Below are 21369 nucleotides of genomic sequence, written 5' to 3'. Positions count from 1 at the left end.
ATTTGGCGTACACTAGGATATCATCGCTGATATTAAGGACGCCCTCCAGATCCGCCAGTGCACCTCTTATTATGTTTTGAAAGACCTCCGCTGCCGAGGACACCCCAAAGCTTAGTCTTTTATATCGATAGAGACCCCGATGTGTGGTAAAGGTAGTAATGTACCTGGACTCGGGGTGCAAGACCACCTGATGATAGCCCGATCTCAGGTCGAGCTTAGAGAAAAACCTTGCACCCTGCAGCTCCGCAATAATGTCATCGATGGTGGGGGTGAGGTGTCGCTCCCTCTTTATGGCCTTATTAGGCAGCCGCATGTCCACACAAATTCTCACAGCATCGGGTTGCTTGGGCTTGCGGGCGATGACAATGGGGGACACCCAGGGGGTGGGTCCTTCAACCTTTTCGATTATGTCCAACCCCACGAGGTTGTCAAGTTCACGATCCACCAGATCCCTGAGATGGAAAGGGACCCGTCGGTGCTTCAGCGCCACTGGTTGTATGGATTCATCGATATGGAGCCGGACCGGCTCACCCACCAGCTGTCCAATGCCCTCAAACAGGGATCCATGTTTGGCCAGGAGGACCTGGATGTCCTCTAAGTATACTGCGTATGCGAACGTGACAATACCCAGTGCCTCCGCCGCGGCACAGCAGAGCAGGGTGTTGTCGCTCACCGGTGTAACGTAGAATCGAGCCCGTATGTGTGAGTCCCCATACTGCACACGGGCCACGAATACACCGTCTAGAGGCAAAGGCCGGTCCCCGCCGAAGGTGAATATGCGTGCCCTCGGCGCAGCCAGCGCAGGCGGGGCCAGCATGGTCCTGTAATGCTGGCGGGCCATTACATTTACAGATGCGCCAGTGTCCACTAGCATCGGCACAGAGTCTCCATTAACCAACACGTTACACCTGGGTTGTCTTTTGGAGCGGGACTTGAGTACGCTCACACTGGACACGAAAAACACGTTCTCCTCATCCTCGTCCTCCTCCTCCTCCTCCTGAGGGGCTCCTTCGTCACCTTGGTCCACCTGGGCAACGTTGGAGGCCCTCTGGGGCCGGAAGAAGCCGGCTCGAACTGGTCCCCTCGGCACAATTTTGGGGGCGGCAGACTTACACATTCTGGCGAAATGGTCAGGGCCTCCGCATCTGCCACACTTGACTCCCGTTGCCTGACACTCCGCGGGGTGCGGGAGATCATAGCCACACTTCGGGCAGGAGACATTCGACCCCTGCGCGCGCTGGCTCTGATTGTTCATGGGGCGCCTTAACCCGCGGCCTCTTCCGACCGCACAGATCTCTTCCACCTTGGCTGGGCGAATACCCGCTTCCATCCTGGTTGCCCGCAGTTCAGAGACCTCGTGGCACCTCCCCAGTTCTAGGATGCGAGGGAGGGTGATGCCCGGCTCTCGCAGGATCTGGCGTCTCAGTTTCCCAGAGCTGCACCCCTGAATGAGTTGGTTCCTAATCATGACCTCGGGGTCATTCCAGGCACACGGTGCTGCCAGACGCCGCAGCCGCCCAAAGAATACATCCAGAGTCTCATCATCTTTTTGGCGAGCCGTTCCCATAAGAAAACGTTCATAGTCCGCATTGGCCATTGGCAGAAAATGATTATGGAGTGCCTCCTTTGCCGCAGCAAACGATCCGTCCACCGGCTGCAGGGACATAAATACCTCATGCACCGCCGGACCAGCAGAGTACAGGAGGGTGGCCAGCTTGCCGTCGTCCGTTGTTTCCATTGTGGCCCTGAAGTACATCTCCAGCCTATCCATCCACATCTTCCACCTCTGTCCCAGGCCCGATGGAGCACCCGAGATATCAAACTCAGGCATTGGCTGTAGGGACCCCGGTGGTTTCGGCGGAGGGGCAGGTGGAAGCACAGGCGGTGCCGGACCCACAACAGCAGGAGCAGCAGCAGCAGCAGCAGCATCCTGGTTCATGGTGGAAAGCGCACAGGCACCCCACAAGATTGGCAAGAAAGGGGCCGCAACTCACCACCAGCCGTGATCTTCGTGAAGGTGTCACTCCAGCCAGCATGCAGACAATGATGTGTCCAAAAATTGAGTAGAGGAAGAGACAGACTCCTATTGCAACAGCAGGCTCCCCATGGAGTCTCCCTGCCTCTGCTCGACAATAATCGTGAAAATTGTCAAAATTTCCTCACGAAATTGACATGTGCTGTGTTCAGCGACCATCCGCCGCTGAAGTTTCCAAAAATTAAGCCCGGATGGCTCACCGACGCTTCGTTATGAAGCCGTGAGTCTCCGAGGCCTGTTCATCAAAATGGCCGCCGGCCGCGTGCGTCGCTTCCTTCTCTGCGGTCGGAGTTCGTCGCGCGCTCACATACGATCATCTGCGCTGCGGCGGAACTCCCCCGCGTGTCCCAGGAAGCGATCCCGGTCTCGTCGCCACTGTTAGCGGTCTTCGATGGGCCGCCTCCGTGAGCCCCCCACCCCCTGTGGTAATGAGACACAGAGACGGAGATGTTGTCGGTGTGGGCTCCCCGGTGAACTGACGTCACCAGGAGCCGCCCCGTTTATTTAAACTGGCACGCGACGGAGTTGACGTCACTCCGTCGCGTGCGTACCCTTAAAGGGGCAACGCCACAGACGCCTCGGCGACCTGGGGAAACAAAGGGACAGTAACTGCCTCTGGTGACCCCTCGCGCGAGAGGTCACCAGAGGCAGTTACTATGATTTACAGAAGTGGCAGCCAGGCACAGCATTGCTGTGGCTGGCTGCCACTTCTGTCAGATCGCCTGACTTCATGGCAGGCGCATATTCCGTCGCGGCGGCAGCCGCGACGGGATAATGCATCCCGCCAATGTTACGTGTGGTGGGACGGGGGCCCCGGCAGGGCCCCGGCTCAGTCCCACTTTTTGGAGACGCCCCGGCAGGCCCCGGCCCACTTAAAGCCCTGTCGTTTAGTTTACAAGTGTTGCAGTGACTATCGGGTATTTGCATCGGTGCCAAGGTTTCATCTTGCCGGTAGAACTTAACGAGAGCGTTACATTGTTCATGTACCTACATTGCAGCCAAGTCTAAGATGGCGACACGTTTGACAAAAGAGGTATAAAGCAGTATGTCTTCCTTTTCTAAATACATTGCGCAGCGGCCATGATGGATTGGATAACTTTATTATTATTTTTTTTTTTTTTTTAAAGCACCTTTACACGCAGCCCCTCCCCCCCTGTGTTGAATGATGCCGTAGCGCGTAGGAAGTCACGTGAAGAAGAGTAGGCGTGCGGTTGCTATGGTCCGTTTCTCGGATAGGAGTACCTTGTGCCTGCTGTCAGTTTCGCTTTCTGCGATGGCGCTCTCTGCACTGCTGCTAGTGTTAGGTGCTATGAGCGCCCGGGGTACTGCAGAGGAAGCGCTGCCTGTCTCCTGGCAGCTCGCAGAGGAGACGGCCTGCAAGGAGGACGTGCGTCGCTTCTGCCCCACTTATTTCCGGCACAACAACCTGGCCGTGCTGCAGTGGCTGCAGGACGCGCAGTGGGTCGGCGGCGGCCTCTCTCCCGACTGTAACCACATCCTGTGGAACTACAAGCTGAACCGGACCACTGATCCGTACTATGAATCCGTGGCGCGGGAGGTCTGCCGGCTCGCCACCCGCCGCTTCCCGGAGTGTGCGAATGAACCTGTCGGGAAAGGTTACCTGGTGCCCTGCTTGCTGGAGCAGCGCCCGCGCTTCCCGGAGTACCACTGCACTAGGTACATCACTAAGATGGCCGCCGTCGTGTACCCCGACTACCGCCAGGTCGCCGGCTTCATTGACCACTGCCGGGAGGACATTGGGCGCCTGCGGTGCGGCAGGGTGGGCGGGGGCGCGCAGCAGACGCACTCGCAGAGCGAGGTGGTGGCCTGCCTGGGGAAGCGCCTCGGCGGGGACGCCGCGCAGCTCTCCCGCGGGTGCAGGGAAGGCATCCTGCGCGTGTCCGAGCTCTCCTCCGACGATGACTTCCACACGGACCGCCCCCTGTACTCGGCTTGCCGCGACGACCGGGAGCACTTCTGCGAGGCCGTTCGGGCAGGGGACGGCAGGGTGTACGCGTGCCTCTCCGGCCACCGTTTCGATGAGTCTATGAGCGAGGAGTGCCGCGGGGCTCTGGCTGCCCGACAGCAGCTGGTCCCACGGTATTTCGGGATCAGCTACTCGCTAGCTAAGGCCTGCAACAGCGAGCTGAGGCAGCCCAACTGCAGTACGAGTAACTTCAGCCTGTCCGCGGAGGGCAGGCTTGCCGACGCTCTGCTCTGCCTGGGCTCTGGTGGGCCGGCGAGCCGCGACTGCCTCCTGGAGATGACCCAGCACCGCATAATGCTGCAGGAAGAAGTCTCCCTGACGCCTGAGATCGTCGTGGGCTGTCGGGGCGAGATCGAGCGCCGGTGTTCCGGGCTGCAGAGGAAGGGCCACACGCTGTACTGCCTGATGAGAGTCGTGCATGGCGAGCAGGGTGGCGGTGAAAGCGACTGCAAGCGTGCCATCCAAACCCTCATTCAAGCCAATGACCCTGGTGTCGTCTACCGCATGCAGCGAGCCCTGGACCGAGCCTGCGCCCCAATCGCCTCGGCTGCCTGCAAGCACATGCTCCCCAGTGATCCTAGGGTGGTGTCCTGTCTGATCACACACTTGTACACAGAGGAAATGGCCGGGGAGTGTGCTACTGCGCTGCTGGACGTGCAGTATACATTCTCGCGGGATTGGAAACTGGCCCCAGAAGTGTACAGCGCTTGTGCTGGGGATGCGGTGAGCCTATGCTACGCCGGGCATACCTGGAATAAGACCGGTGAGCGTGTGCCCCCTGGAGCCGTGTTCGCATGCTTATTCGGGCGCGTCTACGGCACAGAGGAGCTAACCAGAATGCTATCGACAGGTTGTCGGCGAGAGGTCCAGAGAATATTGAACGTGACCCTGGAGCCCGATGTTCGGGACTGGTGCATGATTGAGCTGGGGAAGTGGTGCGGTGCCCAGACTGAGTCCGGAAAAGTGCAGGCGTGTATGGAAGGCCATCTCTATGACCTCCCACCAGCTTGCTGGATTCCTGTGGAGAATACGGACGATTTGGAATCTGAAGATATTCGCGTGGATACCTTGATCAAAGCATGCGAGCACGCGATCGAACTATTCTGCCACAATGTGTCCGATGCAGGTCTGGACTCTGAGGGGCTGATGGACTGTCTAATACAGAGCAAGCCCCAGAAGGAGATGCCCGAGGAGTGCGCCCTTGAAGTCACTCGCTTCCAGCAACACCAAATGCTGCGGGATTTCCGAGATTCTTCCGTGTTGAAGGAGGCCTGCCAAGCGGATGCGCTGAAGCGGTGCCGCGCCCTCAGCAGGAAGGTGGATGTTGTGATCTGCCTGAGTAACGCGGTGTGGAGGGAGCAGGGCATTTCCCTGAAGTGCCTCGGGCAGGTGCGTGCCGCGGAGATGGCGATGTCCGAAGATCTCCGGCTGCAGCCAGCGCTGTACGAGGCCTGCAAGAGCGACGCCCACCAGCTCTGCCCGAACGTGTCCCATGGTGATGCCGCTAGTATCGAGTGCTTGAAGGACAATAAGAAGCGTCTGACCTGGCACTGCCACCAGAGAGTCTTTAAGCTGCAGGAGAGGGAGATGTCGGACTCGCGTCTCGACTACACACTCCTGAGAGCTTGTAAGCAGGCGCAGGCCAAGTACTGCAGCCCGCCAGATTCCAAGTACGTCTTCCTATGTCTGAAGCAGAACATGGAGTTTATTGATCCAATGTGCAAAATGGTGATCATAAAACGCCAGATTACCCAGCATGCAGATTATCGTTTGAACCCCATGCTGAGAAAGGCTTGCACGGAAAACCTGGCCGGATTTTTCCAGCTCGACCAGGACTATCGAGATGACGACTTGGAGCTCGAAGGTCGAGTAACTGCGTACCTTAAACTTCAGTTTGCGAGTCAGCGCCTTTCTCCGGATTGTGAGGACCAGATCCGAGTGATCATCCGGGAATCTGCCCTCGATTTTCGGCTTGACCCTCAGTTAAAGATTCACTGTTCTGACGAGATCGCAAAACTTTGCTCAGAGGAGCAGACTGCGCAGGTGTGGGAGTGTCTTAAAGTCAACCTACCGAGGATAAAAACGACCATGTGTAAGAATCAAGTGCTAAACATGGTGAGGGATGGCAGGGCTGATATTTTTGTGGACCCAGTGCTCTGGACTACCTGTGCCGCGGCCATCCATCAGCATTGCAGTGCTATACCCCCAGGCAAGGGGCGCCAGGCATCTTGTTTAATGGAAGCCTTAGAGGACCCACACATCCAGTTGCAGCCGGAGTGTACGCAACTACTGACTGATAGGAGGAGGGATTTGTGGAGTTTTGCTGCACAAATGGTTCCCACTGAAGGATCTGCTACGGTTGCTATGCAAGTGGAAATATCTCCATGCAAGAACTGTATACCCTATGTGATCAGTGGGGCTGTCTGCACTCTTTTCTTGCTGGGCCTGTTACATTACTTGTATACCAAGCAAACTAAAGGGGGAAACAAGGACCCATTTGGTGAGAAACTGTTAATGTGAAGATAAATGCTGTGGGTAATTATGATGCCTCTCTATAGCCACCCATGACTCGCTGTCTCATACATTGCCACGTTGCGTGTTATCGCCAGTGTATGCTTTCAACCTGCCTCATTGGCGCCCCCACCAGGCATCTCGCACCGGCAAAATGGCCAAATAAGGACTACATCAACATTTCCAACCTGGGGAAGAAAACCGGCTCTTTGGGGTATCTTTTTGCATGGATCAGAAATCAACAGGAGCCTGGTTAATCTGGCATCACTCAGTATGCAGCAGTGGTTTCATGTCCTTGCATCTGCATTTTGGGTCCAGCCATTGCCTTGTATTCACTGTAGTTTTATTTATCATATTCCCCTCCCAGAATTTTTTTAATCTGTTTTGTAAACTGAAAAATTAGCAAAACCAATGTAAATGTTTCTCTAAAATCAAGTCACTGCAGCAACTACCTTTTGGGGAAACAAGCTAGTACATATGCCCCAAGGCAAACCTCCAAATGAGATGCAAACACTACCATTGTAGACGATCTGTTATGCTTGAAATGTCTCCTAGAATTGTATGGCACCAGTTGTTGGCCTAGGGGACCTAAAAGTAGCCCCTGGACAGAGGCTTTGCCTGGGGGATGGGGCTATAGCCCCATGTCTTTTGATTGTAGCCCCAGATAGCTCAGGGGATACAACTCAAAGGCTAGCTAATATCGACAGTCCCAACATTAGTGTAGCCCTGGATCTTTTCCAGACATAGCAGAGCAACGCCCCTGCGCGTATGATATCAAGCTAAGCAGCCTCTCATAGGTTGCAATTTCTTTGTCTACGCAAAGCTGTCTGTGCTAGGGTGATCCACTTTATGCCAAATATTCATCCTAATGTGTCAGATCGAATTAGGAGGAATACTGTCAATTAGACGGGCTTTCATTCTTCAAGGGTCAACCATATATATGACTAGCGGGTAAACTTGACACACATTAGCTTCTGTGTGCGTTATGTAGTCTGGTATTGAAATTTTTACAAATACACCTCGTATCCAATGTTTTTAAGTTGGTTCCACTTAATTGCAATTTATGACATTGCTAGCTAGAAGGCAGATCCCTTTGGACTATATTCAGTAGGTAAGCTACAATCTTTGTAGACCATCTTTTTTGGCTGTTGTTCCTTTAACATAATTTACTTCGACAGGTTGCCGTTTTTTTTAATTTAAAGGTAAAAAGCTCTGACTGCTGTTTTAATTGAATGTGTTGTGTCTAAATGTTGATTAAGGTTTGGTGCAGTAAGACACAAACTGTGGTCTTTGCTAGCTTCAGTAAAACCCATATGGTGGGAAATGAGTTGAAGTTTGGTGTTGTAATATTTGCAAGCACCTTTACTCTTAAGGTTGGAAGGAAACCAGTGCACGTGTACACATGAATCAAGCCGAGTGTACATAGCATTACTCTTCCACCTTTGCCCGAAGTTGGAGACCATTTGCTGCGTGATATTTCTATCATAGATTGGCCAAGATAATTTCATTCCTATTTTATACAGTTCCTCTGTTGTATTGGAAGATGGGGGCAACACGTGCTCGGTTTCGTGTAGAAATACATCAGTTGTGAGTTTTTCTCTCAAGTGGTGACTTATATTTTGTACATGTACACAGCACTCATCCTAAGTCAGTGGTATATTGCATGTTGGTGGATGCCAATTGCAGTTTACATGCCGCTGAGTCCAAATCTAAAATGCAAACTATGGGTGCCATTGTTAGATTTCAGATTAGAGGATGCACTTAACTTGTAGGTTTCTAAAGCACTTAGCAACATGGACAGTTCTGGTCATGTCTCCACCAGCAAACCATTGATGCCTGCAGCTTCCACCTTCAGTCAAGTTGGATCAAAGTGTAGTTCCTTGCTCAATTATTTCAGGAATTGACATATGGGCGTAGCTAGAATCTGGTTGGCTTAGTGCCCAACTGCTGGCAGGTGCTAATTTTGACACCCCGTCCCCAGTGCCATATCAACCTACCCATGAGCCATTCCATATGGGTAATTTTCTTGAGTGGTCATTGCACAGTCAGGGCAACCAACTTACACTTTGGTACCAAGTGTGCAATTTTAATGCTTTGCACTACAAAAGTGCAAAAAATGTACATGAAGCCTGGGGAGAGGGAGAGAAACAGGTTGGCACACATTGTTTGCCTTTCGTGTTTTAACCACTACCCAGATTGCAGAGCATATATTAAATAGAATCTGACTGCTTTGTGCAGGCGCTAAAACAGGTGGATTCCATGGGAGTCATTTATGAACCACAGCATGTTTGCTGCTGTTAATGCATGTGTTTTGGCAGGCGGAAATTGTGTTCTGTGCCCCTGCTCCACTTGTCCATGTGTAAGAACATGTGTAAAACTAGGCATTAACCTTCTATGCTAGGTTGTTATAATTTTTTACACACTGGGTTCTTGCCAAATGAGCACCTGTGTAACGTTTCAAGTTGCAAGCTACAAGCCAGCCATATAAGTCACTCACAACTTCCATTGTTTACATATATATGGATCAGCGCACCATTTCTTACTCACCAAGAGTCCAATATCACTAGCCAGTTGGGAGTGCAAATTTGTCTCCCTTGTTTTCGGCATATGCATACAAAGGCGCATTAGAACACATTTATAAGACACAGTATAATTGGTCCTACGTAATTAACAAAAGGCTTTAGCTTCCATCTTTTGTAGACGTTACATTTGGGGCACAATATGTACCAGTTTGATCCACAGATGCAGCTCCCATTTGCTTAGTGATGCCTGCTTTTAGCCCCGCCCTTCAAATCTTTCTTTTGATACGTTATCTTTTACAGCAACCTCAAGTTATGGACAAGTCCCACGAAATTGGGCACCGATGGACCTCACAGGCCCATGGGAATCGGGAGGGCAAGGCAACAGATCCAAAATACAAGGGTGTGTCAGGCAGCCCTTGCATAAAGAAGAGAGGCTGCCTGGTGCCGCTTCCACTATCCGATTTCCCCCTCCCAAACCATAGGATGGGGATCACAACAAAGGGCACCTGGCAGGTACACACTGTATGTCAGGAAAGTTGGATACAGGCCACGCCTTGGTGTGAATGGCCGGCCAGAGGGGCAGGAAGCAGACATGAATGACCGCAATTCCAACGTAGCAGGTTTTATATTTGTTGGCATCGACAAAATATAGAATACAATTCTCAGTGGAAATGTAAAGTTCAGGCCTCACGCTTTGCACTACTACTCTCCCCCCGCGCCCCTTCTCTTTGAAGAGTGGTAAGTGGTGTGCTGTCTAAATGCACAAGTGGAATTGATGCCAAGGGCGTGTTCATTTTATGCCTTGCTATTAGCTTGCAGCCTGACGATGGTCTCCCTGGCTCCTTATGGTCTTAATATAGACAAATAATTATGCATTTTCTTAACCTCATCCCACGACCCCCACCCCACCCATCACAACTTGAAATAGTATTGTTTCTAGGTGGTTGTCTTTCTGGGATTTAATGCTTGATAAGGGGCAATTGTATGTGGTGTGCCTTTTTCTCTCCTGGAGAGAAATGTGAGATGTAGGGATACGAAATCTGCAAAGGTCGGGTGATATGTAGAGTTTTCCACTAGTTAATGCATCATTAGAGCAGGCCTCCAAATGTGCATTAGACGTCAGCGAATAAAACATTTTGTCTTGTGTGTGGTGAACTGGCAGTATTGCACAGGGCAGTATTAGCTTGCATTTTTGAATTTTTTAATACTTGGTGTGGTAATTTTGTAATTTATATTTTTGATAATGCATTTATACTAAAAAGACTTAGATCATAGCACAGCACTTTAAGTTGTCAAAGTTAATAGACGTGTTTTTGTGGGTATTTGTTTCCTCTTTCTACCCCTCCCTAATCCCCAAAACTACTGTTTGGGTTCTCGTCTCAGATGGTTGCTTGACCAGCCCATGTGAAAAAGGATAAAGTCCTCACCAGGACTATAAAGCCACTTCCTGGATTATATCACTTGCCGACATGGCACTTTTGAAATGCTGTTCTTAAAATTAGCTTTATGCCTGATTAGGGGCTTAGTGCACAACATGTTTGCAATTGAAATGAACTGAGCACTATGAACCACCCAATGACTATTTACTTCAGCAATGCACTGCAAATACAATAAATTGTATCCTGTGATGGAGACTGTGTGTTCTGGTGTGCCCATTTTTTTTGTGTGTGTACATTAGCGTGATACACCAATATTAGGGTGGGTTTATTTAACGTATGAAAACATCATCCCACGTCCTGAAATGTGAGTCGAATTTCAGCTTAACCACACAGGCTAGAGCGCAGCCAAGTAACCATCCATGGGACTGCATGGGTATGCAAATGCATGCTTTCTATTCCTGAAATTCTTCCTTTTGCAGGATGTGTACATATCAACCAAAAACGGACCGCTCTCAAGGATGCAGATAACCGCATATGGGTTTCACCCTAATTGGAGGGTCTTCGGTGTTGTATTCAAGTGTTGCGCGGAATAGGTTGTTTCTCCCACGTTTCACGTGCCACTGGAGGTGAACTTTCAGGGATGGCTACAGGGTTAGTCTGTGGCTTATCTTAAATGATCTATTCTACACACTGCACGTTTCTTCAGTAGGGGAAACATTGTTTTTGGGGGTGAGGTCACCCCCTTTCTCTGGCTGAAAAAGGAGTGGATTTGCTTCTCGAACATGTTTCCTCTGCAGCATGCTGACTGCCTCTCCCACTTTTATGTATGAAAGTGGGACTGGTCCCTCCTTCCAGTATTGCAACTGCCTTCTGCCTGCCTGCCCCTACAACCATGTGTGCATAAGCATGAGGTAGGTGGCTGCCAGGTATTCCACTTGAATAGATCTAAGAGTATGCCACAACCCCACCCACTAGAATGTGGTTAGAGGAAGGAGCCAACCACCCCACCCAAACAATACATCCTCTGTGCCAGTGGTGGGTGTCCGCATCTACACCAACAATCGGGAACAGAAGATCTTTGAGTATGCCTTGGTCCCCATCCGCACGTGATCAGATGCAGGGGAACACCATGTATACCTACTGCCTTCACCCGAATATCCTTTTGTGGTGCAGGGACCCTCGGCCATCACCTTTTTTCATCTGGTAACTGACAGATGGCAGAGGTGGGTAGAGAAAGGGGGTAGGTCTGGTTGATAAGGAAATAGAGTAGTGGGGGACAAGTGGAAAGTGAAACGCAACAAAGGGGGCAGATAGGTGCAAGTTAAAGGAGATTAGTAAAGAGATGGGTATATGGTGGTCAGACTAGGAAACCAAAGGAAGAGACGGACCACAAAACGGAAACTGGGCCAAAGGAAGATGGAAGTGAATAATTGGATATTTATTTTGGGTATTTGTATTGCTGCAGAACAGCAAAATGCAGCAGAAAACATCGCACTGGGAGCGAGTTTGACATGTGAAGTTGCTGCACATATGACGGAATCGTGTTCATGTTCTAGGCACAGAAAAGGGTGCATTAAGACAGAGGGGATGGCAGATGGGGGTACAGGCTAGGGAAAGGTGCACAGGAGAGGAGACCTCTTCAAGAAGAGGGTCGTAAGAAATAGGCCAGAAAAGAGGAATGCACTGCAGAGAAACACTGAAAGGAGGGGGAAGTTCTAGTGAGAAAGGAAGATAAAAGGCAGGCAGTGGGGAAGCGCCATAGAAGCAAGAGATGGGCAAAACGGGACGGTAAGAGAAAGTAGAGGAACATAGAATTAGATAAACAGGAGAGACTTATCTGAGATATTTAGAACAAGGCTGACAATCCTGAGAAAAGAGCAGGATGGGAGGAGGCTGGAACCACAAGAAGAAGTGGCAGAGAATGTTTTTTGATTGTGATTGCCGTATATAGCACTATTTTCTAAGCATGACCGACAATGAAAAAGAGAGCGTGGTCACCAGTCAACGATTTTCCCTTAAGCAGCAAAGAAAAACCACAACAACTCATTGAGGAGAGCAGCTTCAATGCAGGTAATGACTGATTCAGGGATGGCGTTGGTAGTCTTTTATTTCCGTTGGATCTATGAAAAATGCATTTATCATTATGAATATAGCGTTGTTGCAGGTAAAAAGTGAAGTATGTGATGGCATTCTTGAAAAGTTGAATCGAGTCTGTGGTGAAAAAAAAGACAAAGTAAATGTGTGGTTAGTTTCTGTCCCTCTGTTAATCTATGAACATGCACATTTTAGATCCTACTTTCCATGTTATGAACAATGCAGATCAAAGCAAAACAGAACATGTTATCGTACATCAGTGGAGATCATTCTTCCCTGCAAATTAACCTATTTTTCTATGAAAGGCTCTCGTTTTTGGTTCTCTTTTGGAAAATAGGCAATGGCTGTCCCAGAGTTGCTCCATGTTGTGTCTTTGAAACAAGATTTCTGTTGTGTTTGATATGGCTTAATCCCAGATATCACATTTGAGGGCATTGAAGAATTTTGGAATCTTAACTTAATGGTTTGGCAGCATAATCTCAGGCCAAAGACCTTATGCTACCACATTGAACTCTGTAAGAAGTTAAAAAGAATGTTGGATGATCTCTCAAACTTTTCATTTCTGCACCATCACACCATCATTTTGCAGACTTTCATATTGTGAAAACTAGTTCATGTCGGTTTTGTTATTTTGGCATTTCTAAAGCGCAACATTGACCCGTGAAAGAGTGGCTGGAGCACTGAATAACAAAGACTGTTTGGCTTTCACTAGGACTTGAAAAGACTCTCACAAAGAGGGATATTGAAGTCATCCAATGTTAATTGGCCTACATTGCCACTGTTTGGTCACCATAATCTACAATGAACGACCCGTAGCTTCCAGGTGGAACTACCAGGACATCCCATTATCATTACTATTGTTGAATTCAGATTTTCAACACATTCATTTAAGAAAGTCATAATTCTATTAAATACATGGAGGCTCAGAGTATGCTTCTTTTATCTTTACTCAACTCGAGGAGCATTACAATAACAAGATCAGCCGAACAATAAAGTGAGAAAACTACATGTTCCGGATAAAACAATCTTTAGTATTTCTCTTGTTATTGATCTTCAAAATAAACGTGTTCTTATTCCTCCAATAGTCTCTAAATGCCTCCATAAATCTGTCCACCATCTTAATATCCTCCTTTTCTTTCGCTGATCATCAATTTTTTGGCGTCCCATCTGGTAAATGCAGACCTTTTATCTAATCTCGTCCTGACTCTCCGGTTCCTGTCTGCTTGCTGTCTCCCATGGAAGCTGCAATTAAAGAAAATTGTACGTTCCTGGTCATCTGGGGTGGGTAATTGTGTTGCATGACAAATACATCACATAATTACATCATCATGGCATTCCATTATCAATTTTCACATTTAGAAGGGTGGGAAAATCCTTTGCATATGTGTCTTTAATAGAATTATGACTTTCTTAAACAAATGTGTTGAAAATCTGAATTCTATGTCAAGAACCAGAGGCTCGAATTGTGCTTGTTTAAAGCTGATTTACCACCAACGTTGTTACCTCGACTAGTTTGAAATAGAAAGTTTTGATTGTGCACTCATTTGTCCAATCTGCTGCCTTCAATATATCCTCCAGTCGTGCTCCTACACGAAAAGCTTTGGATGCCATAGCACCTCTAGCTAAGTGTGCGCCACAGTGTGAAATGTGAATGCCCGCTTGGCTCATCACCCATCTCATCTATCTTGCCAAAGTTGCTGGCTCTACTGCCCTAAAAGATCCCAGTGCAATGAGCAACTGGGATACCGCTGTGGGAATAATCTCCTTTGTTTCATTTATATACTGCTGTAATTTAGGTTGTTCAGTGAAAGATGCATGTTCTATAGTGTTCAGATTCATTTTAGTTCGTCTAAATATATAGAATGTCACTCGTGGGAGTAAATGTCTTCCTATCAACCTCTAACGCTCTTACGTCAGATACCCTTTTGCATGATAATAAACATAATAGCATTTTCACCTTTGCTGATAATTATTTCCTGGATAGTTCATAGTTATCTGGCCATGTTGTGAACGACTTTAATACTCTGTCTACGTCCCATAATTGGTCGTATTTTACACAGGGGGGGGTCTCATCGGTCTGATACCTTTCAGTAATCTGCATATCAAGGGATGTTCCCCTACTATTCGTCCTTCTAATTGCTTGTGTTCCGCTGATATCGCAGATCTAGTGGTATTGATGGTCCTGTATGCTTTGCCTTGTGTTGCCATTTGCGCAACACATTTGCTACATGCACTACATCTGTTCTAGTTGAATTAACACTCCTCTCCATACACCAGCTATGCCACTTTGACCATCCAGACCTGTATGCCTTTCTGGTCCCTGGTGCCCAGGATTCCTCAATTATGTGCTCAGTTTTGTGCTACAGTCCTGGCCTGGCCCAGGCACCCCGGGTATTGCTGCCAATGAGGTTGAGGCTGCCTGATTCCACTAGAGGATGGTTGTTCCCTGTCTGGCCTCGAATCATCGATCCAATCGTTGGTAATGTGATTGGGTTGTCGTATGTCATTTCCAGCAAATCTGGGAACCATGCTTGTCCCCTCCATGCCAGTGTCACTAATATTAACGATACTTGTTGTTTCCTCACCCGTGCCAGAGTTTTTGCTATCACTGGGAACGGCTGGAAGGCATGTTCTATTTCTGGGCCCCATACTTGCAGAAAAGCGTCGCCTCTGCTTCAGGGTCTGGTCTCCAGGTGAAAATTGAGGAATCTATCTGTTCAGCCTCAATGCAAATAGGTCCCTCTGAAATGGTCCCATCTTGTCCACAGTTTTTGGAACACTGTTTCGTCCAGCTTCAGTTGCTGGCATCCTTTAGGAACCTGGAGTTCCTATCTACTACTTCGTTCAGACTGTCCGGCAGGTACTCGGCTGTCACTGAAATCCTCCTTTTGTAGGCATAAATGCCAGAACTCCTTCGCTAGATCCACTAGCATCTTGTTTCTCGTTCCTCCTAACCTTTTTATATATCTTACCATGGACACATTTTCCATCTTGTACTTTCTCCTGTGTCCAGCATTTCACTGCGAACAAGCCTGCTAGAAGCTCCAAACAGTTGATATGCATATCCAGTTCTTTCCTAAACCATCTCCCTCCCGTCATCAGATTTCCACACCGGGCTCCTCAGCCCCATCTGCTGGCATCTGACTATTATTAGGTCCAGGGATGAGCCAAGTATTGCTCTCCCGTTCCATGCCTCCAGATGTTGTAGCCACCACTGCATTTCTTCCTTGAGAGAGAGCAATTCTCTGTTCATAAAATGGCCCCTCCAGAGATGTATCTTTAATCTCTGGAAGGCTCTGTAATGGAGTGGGCCTGGGAACATCGCTTGTATTGATGCTAATTGTCCCACTGGTCTGGCTATTTTCCCGAATCGACCTTGTTTGAGCACTCTTGATCTTTTTATGTCATTTACATTGTGAACCGGTAGACCCAGAATACCCCGAGGGGTGTTTAAACATCTCAATGGACTGATTCGGTGTCAGAACTAACTTCTCCCAGTTGACCAGAAAACCCAGACGCTCTGGTGGGTCCAGGGTGTTGGTCACCTATTGCTTGATCATCTCTGTCTTGGCACATTTTACAGATGTCTTCTAAATACACAATCATATGTATCCATTGTTCCCTTAGATATGTCACTACAGGTTTCATCAACTTTGTGAAACGCCATTGGGCTGATGCTAGTCTGAAGGAGTAGACATGTGAATTCCCACATATGTCCCTTCCATGTGAATCTTGGGTATGTCCTCTGATCTGTAGTTATTGGAACTGTCAGGTAAGAATCCTTGAGATCTATATTTACCAACCAATTGTCCTTTTGTAATATGCCCCCAGGGGGTGAATACCCTCCATCTTGAAGTGTCTGTACAATATGAAGCTGTTCAGTTCCTTTATATTTATAACTGGTCTCGGCTTGTGTTTTCCCTTGACCAAAAACATATTGCTCCCATAGATGTCTGACTGCTCTGAAACCTTATGGCTTCTTTCTTTACTACGGCTTCTATTTCTTTGTCTAGCAGTTCTTTGTCCGCTGCACTAACACGTTTGTGCCTGAAATGGGTTGAAATGGAAACTACCTGAAACCCTTCAACTGTATTCGTGATCCAGATATTTGATGATAAAGTGTGCCAGTGTTCTACGTATTGCGCCAGTCTCTCGCCTACTGCGGGTACTCTCTATTGTATAGGTTTTCTGTATCATTGGTCTCACCTGCGTTCGGCTGTTGCTGGGGTTCTGGTTGCCTCCAGCCTCTTCCCCTCCCACTCCCCCTGGATAGGGAAGAACGGGTTGGATCTTTGGTCATCCTGCCTCCAGTGACTTCTGTTGTTGAAGGGCCTGTGATGAATGTACGGGCTGGCTGAGCGACCCCTTCCTCTGCTAGCCTGTGCCTCCCAAACACCCTTTTTAGGGATGCTTGTGCCTTGTCAATAGCCACTTAGGCTTTAGCGAATTTTGGAAGCTCCTTTTATGAAGGAATCACCAAAGGGCTTCCCTTTAGCTGCTGCTTCTGAAATTGCAAGTTCACTTAGTTTGGGGGCAATTTTTACCAGAACTGACTTGCGTCTCTGTTGGGAGTGCAAAGTTTACGTTCCCTAAAAGACATACTGCTCTCTGTGCCCAACCTGACAGTATCGCAGTGTCTATGGGTTCATTTTTCTCTTTGGTATCTGCTGCCTTTTGTACTATTTTGGTGAGCGGTCACACCACATCTAAAATCTTGTCCTGGCATGACCGCCAGGCTCCATCTAGCAACTATTTTGTCCTTAGCATATTTGCTCATAAAGGTCACCATTTTATTTTTTCCATCTAAGGTGTTTCGGTAATACCCAGGTGTGGTCTTGGGCATTCTGCCCTAAGTTTGTTTCTAGCCTCTTTCGATAAAGGTGTCCTTGGTCTCTTCTTCAAATATGCGATAATCTTTGCCAGTGGTTCCCACTCTGCTGAGCGCGGGTGCTTTGGTGTATCTGGGTTAAAATTGTCCCCGGCCTCATCCTCTTTTTCGGTTGTTTAGTTCCTTCTTCCTCAGATGAAGATATCACTTCCGCTTCCTCTGAGGATTGTTATTGCCAATTGTCCTGTTCTGCGCTGTCCGAGGATGTCCTGCCATTTTTGCACTCACCTCTTAGACTTCTGCATTTTTTGTTTTATTCTGTGACATGCCTGAGGGGCGGGTCTTCGTATGGTTAACCTTACAGGCTCTCTTTCTTCCCCCGTTCTCTATTCCATGTCCTTTTGCTCCCTGAGCTCTTGCATGCCTTGTGAGAATTTTAGCCAATCCTCCAAAATGGCCATCTGGTGGGGATGCCCAATACTGGCCCCTAGAGCCTTCTGTATAACTTGCCCCATATCGGCATAGTTCCTTTTTTGACTTACTTTGCTGTAGCTGGGCATTGTGAATGAAGACCGTATTTGCCACAGGTAAGCTATATAATCAGTATATTTCTTCACAGGATCCTTTGGCCTGTATTGCCCTCACAACTACACTTGCAGTGTGAGCAGTGATCTCAATTCAAGGCTTTGCCACCTTTCAGGTTTGACTTGGGTCTGTGCCTGTTAATGTTTGTTCCTTTTCTGCAGCTTTATATATTTATCCACCAGGTGGTGCTGTTACACTCCGTTGTGTGGCCTTCTCACAGAGGTTCGCCGCCTCTGATGGTGTGCCCGTGTAGCGCAGAACCTTCTGTTTATACAGAGTGTAGTATCAGTTATCTCTCGTCCCGTGAGAAATATTCTTCCATTTTTTCGGGCACTCAATGAAGACGCGGCTAAACGGAGCGGGGCCGCAGCGGAATACCCTGACACGCCTCCTCTCCGGCGCTGTCTACTCTGCCTCCTAATGTCAGACTAGACTCCTGTCACAGAGTTTTTTACTGGGAAACTTATGATTTACCCTAATCTGAGGAAATGCTCTGCCCGAGGTTTGAATACGTTGTGCTCGTGCTCTGATTCCCCATGCTGCTTACAAAAAAATATTTAAATCAGTCAAGTTAATCTATAAAAAATAATCAATTGGTACTTAACTGGCTGCCCGAGCAGCAAAGAAAAAGGAGGATATTAAAACAGTGGACAGATTTATGGAGGTTTTGAGAGACTATTGGAGGAATAAGATCACATGTTTATTTTGAAGACCAATAACATGAAAACTACTAAAGGCTCTGTTTTACATGGAACATGTAGTTTATTGGTCTACTGATCTTGTTATTGTAATGCTGTTCAAGTTGAGTAAAGATTAAAGAAGCATAATCCGAGCCTCAGCGTCTTGACATAGAATTTTTTAGTAGTGTGCGAACGAGGCTCGAGAGCGTGTTGAGCTGTAGATAGTTTTCTAGAAGCAATACAAACCTATGTATAATAAGAGCAGGCTGGTTCAAATCTATACTGGTACTGATACATCATACAAGCCATCAAAACGAAATTCACAGCCAGGATTTATTTTATTTTTTTGAGCATTTGTTAGGCACCTATACAACCAAATAGTGTACTCCAAAATCGGGACGCAGAACAAGAGACCTGTCTGCTGCATAAGGATCCCCCCACCACACCAAGTATTCAGGATAAACCCAGACCATGTGTGCAACTCCCATTTGAAGTATTCTGTATTCAAACTGATTTTGCGCAGCTGGCTTGGATGCTTGGAATGAGTGCAGCTCTAAAGAAGCAGCACGGAGACCAATCTTTTAAATGAGAAGAGATCACACACTGCTCTTATGCTTACAGTTCACACATTTTAAGTAGATTTTGTTTGTACCAAACTCAGAACTTTAAACTCTTTCTGCTTGGCCACAGTTAACCCATGTGAAGTTTTCTTTCCTACTGTTTCGATTAAAACTGTCGTGATTCCACATTTTCCGATTGTAATGCATGAGTAGGCTCCTTTAAAATTACATACTCTTGGAGAAATAAAGTCTTTGAACAAGTGTTCTATTTTTTTCCTGCTGGTTTTGAAAAATGTAAAACTAAAAACCATTTGGACAGAGTGAAATATGCTCGACTAGCTTTAATAAAATCAGCACCTTAAGCAACAGTCACTGAAAGATTGTATAGCTTCCCACCCCATGGGGTGTCACCTATGTACAGACCACACTACAAATTAGTAACTCCTACAGTATCATTAAATATTGACAGGTAGTGTGCACTGTACCTCTGGCTTAAGGGCTTTTCCCAAACTGGAACTAAGTTGTACTACAAAACTCCATTATGAATCATGACACTTTTTTCTTGCAATTTGCCATTATTGCTTTCTGCCAGCAAAACCCTCTGGGTCGCCTGGCGACCTGCCCCGCCTCTGTCCTGAAAGGAATATTATCTACCTGCGCAGGAGAACATGCAAGAGTCATACTAAATGACTCCCTCACATCTGTCATCTAAAAAAGGCATCCCTTGACCCCAAGAATTAAAGACCGATCTCCAACACCAGATTTCTTGCGAAACTCATTGACCGAACAGCATACTCCCAACTCCTTTTTAGAATCCAACTATCTTCTTGACGCCACATAATCGGGTTTTAGACCGCAACATGGAACAGAAACCACTCTGATCTTGATCTGGGATGATATCAAGATCTCTGCAGACTCCGAGGGCTGCGCAGCAGTGATTCGACTTGATCTCTCTGCAGCCTTTGACACGGTTAACCACTCAATCCTCCTTGACCGCCTTCACTCCTTAAGAATCTGTGACACTGATCTCAAATGGATCGGCACTTTCCTCAGCAACAGGAAGCAACCCTCCTCTCCGCTTTTGTCTCAACTGCTCACTCAGTGAACACTGGAGTACCCCAAGGCGCATGCCTATCTGCTCTCCTGTTCAACCGCTATATGACCACTCTATACCCAAATTATCCTTAGAATTCCCAAGTCAGGCACCAACCCCCATCCTGACCTTGAAACCTGTCTCTGCGATATTGACCGATGGATGACAATAAACCATCTTTTGAACCCTGATGAAACTGAATTTATGATGTGCAGCAATACTGCCCTTCTACCACATCTGCTCCCATGGCCCCCCTTTGATATAGTGAAAAACCTAGGCTGCACTATGGACTCAGACCTAACCCTCTCCCGTCAGATCAACAACGTGTCAAAATGCTGTCATTACCACCTCAAACTTCCCAGATGCATTTTTACCTAACTCTCCTACCAGAACAGACTTGCTGCAGTTATGTCTATTGTAATGTCGAGACTGGACTATGCCAACTCCCTATAGCTCGGATCTCCGGCATACCAACTCAACAAACTCGAAAGAGCCCAAAGCGCTTCTGCAAAAATGCTCCTTGCCCTGGGTCAAAGAGACCACATCTCACCAGCTCCGAACCCTCCACTGGCTCCCAGTCGGACGAAGGGCCACCTTCAAGACCCTATGCATCACTCGCCGAGCAGCGCACAAGACCTGTACCAACAAGAAAGGATAAAACCATACCTCCCATCTTGCACCCTCGGATCAAGCACTGCCCTCCTAGTGATTCCAACCTCTAACTCTGTCAGGATCGGAGGATCTGCCTTAACCATTGCCCCATCTCTGTGGAACTCGCTCCCCCCACATATTCGACACACCCAAGACGTTATGATGTTCCGCAAAGCTCTAAAATCGTGGCTCTTTTCCGTAATGCCGACCATGACCATCTGAAGTGATTGAACCATTGCAACCCGATGACTAATGGCTCAATGAGATCCCGAGCAATGACGCCACCGAATACGCTTATTAAGTCACTATTAAGCAAATGCACGCTTGAAATCCGGAATGGCAAACTCCTTAGATCATAACTCCACCCAAACACTCACCTCCCATTTCACTGTGCTTACTCTACACCATCACACAATTAGAGTGCAGCTACACCCCTTGATCAGT

The 21369-nt window shown here is 47.9% G+C and overlaps 1 protein-coding gene and 1 pseudogene across 3 annotated transcripts in view; both read left to right on the top strand.

The window, feature by feature from the left end:
- ITGA3 (integrin subunit alpha 3) overlaps positions 1 to 21369 on the top strand; it is a 469598-nt gene that overhangs the window by 359721 nt on the left and 88508 nt on the right. The window lies entirely within an intron of this gene.
- On the top strand, positions 3219 to 10689 carry LOC138521481 (Golgi apparatus protein 1 pseudogene; annotated as a pseudogene).

The sequence above is a fragment of the Ambystoma mexicanum genome, chromosome 13, assembly GCF_040938575.1.
Source record: "Ambystoma mexicanum isolate Mex_15411 chromosome 13, UKY_AmexF1_1, whole genome shotgun sequence".
NCBI classification, from domain to species: domain Eukaryota; kingdom Metazoa; phylum Chordata; class Amphibia; order Caudata; family Ambystomatidae; genus Ambystoma; species Ambystoma mexicanum.
This window is presented reverse-complemented; position numbering and strand designations above follow the sequence as displayed.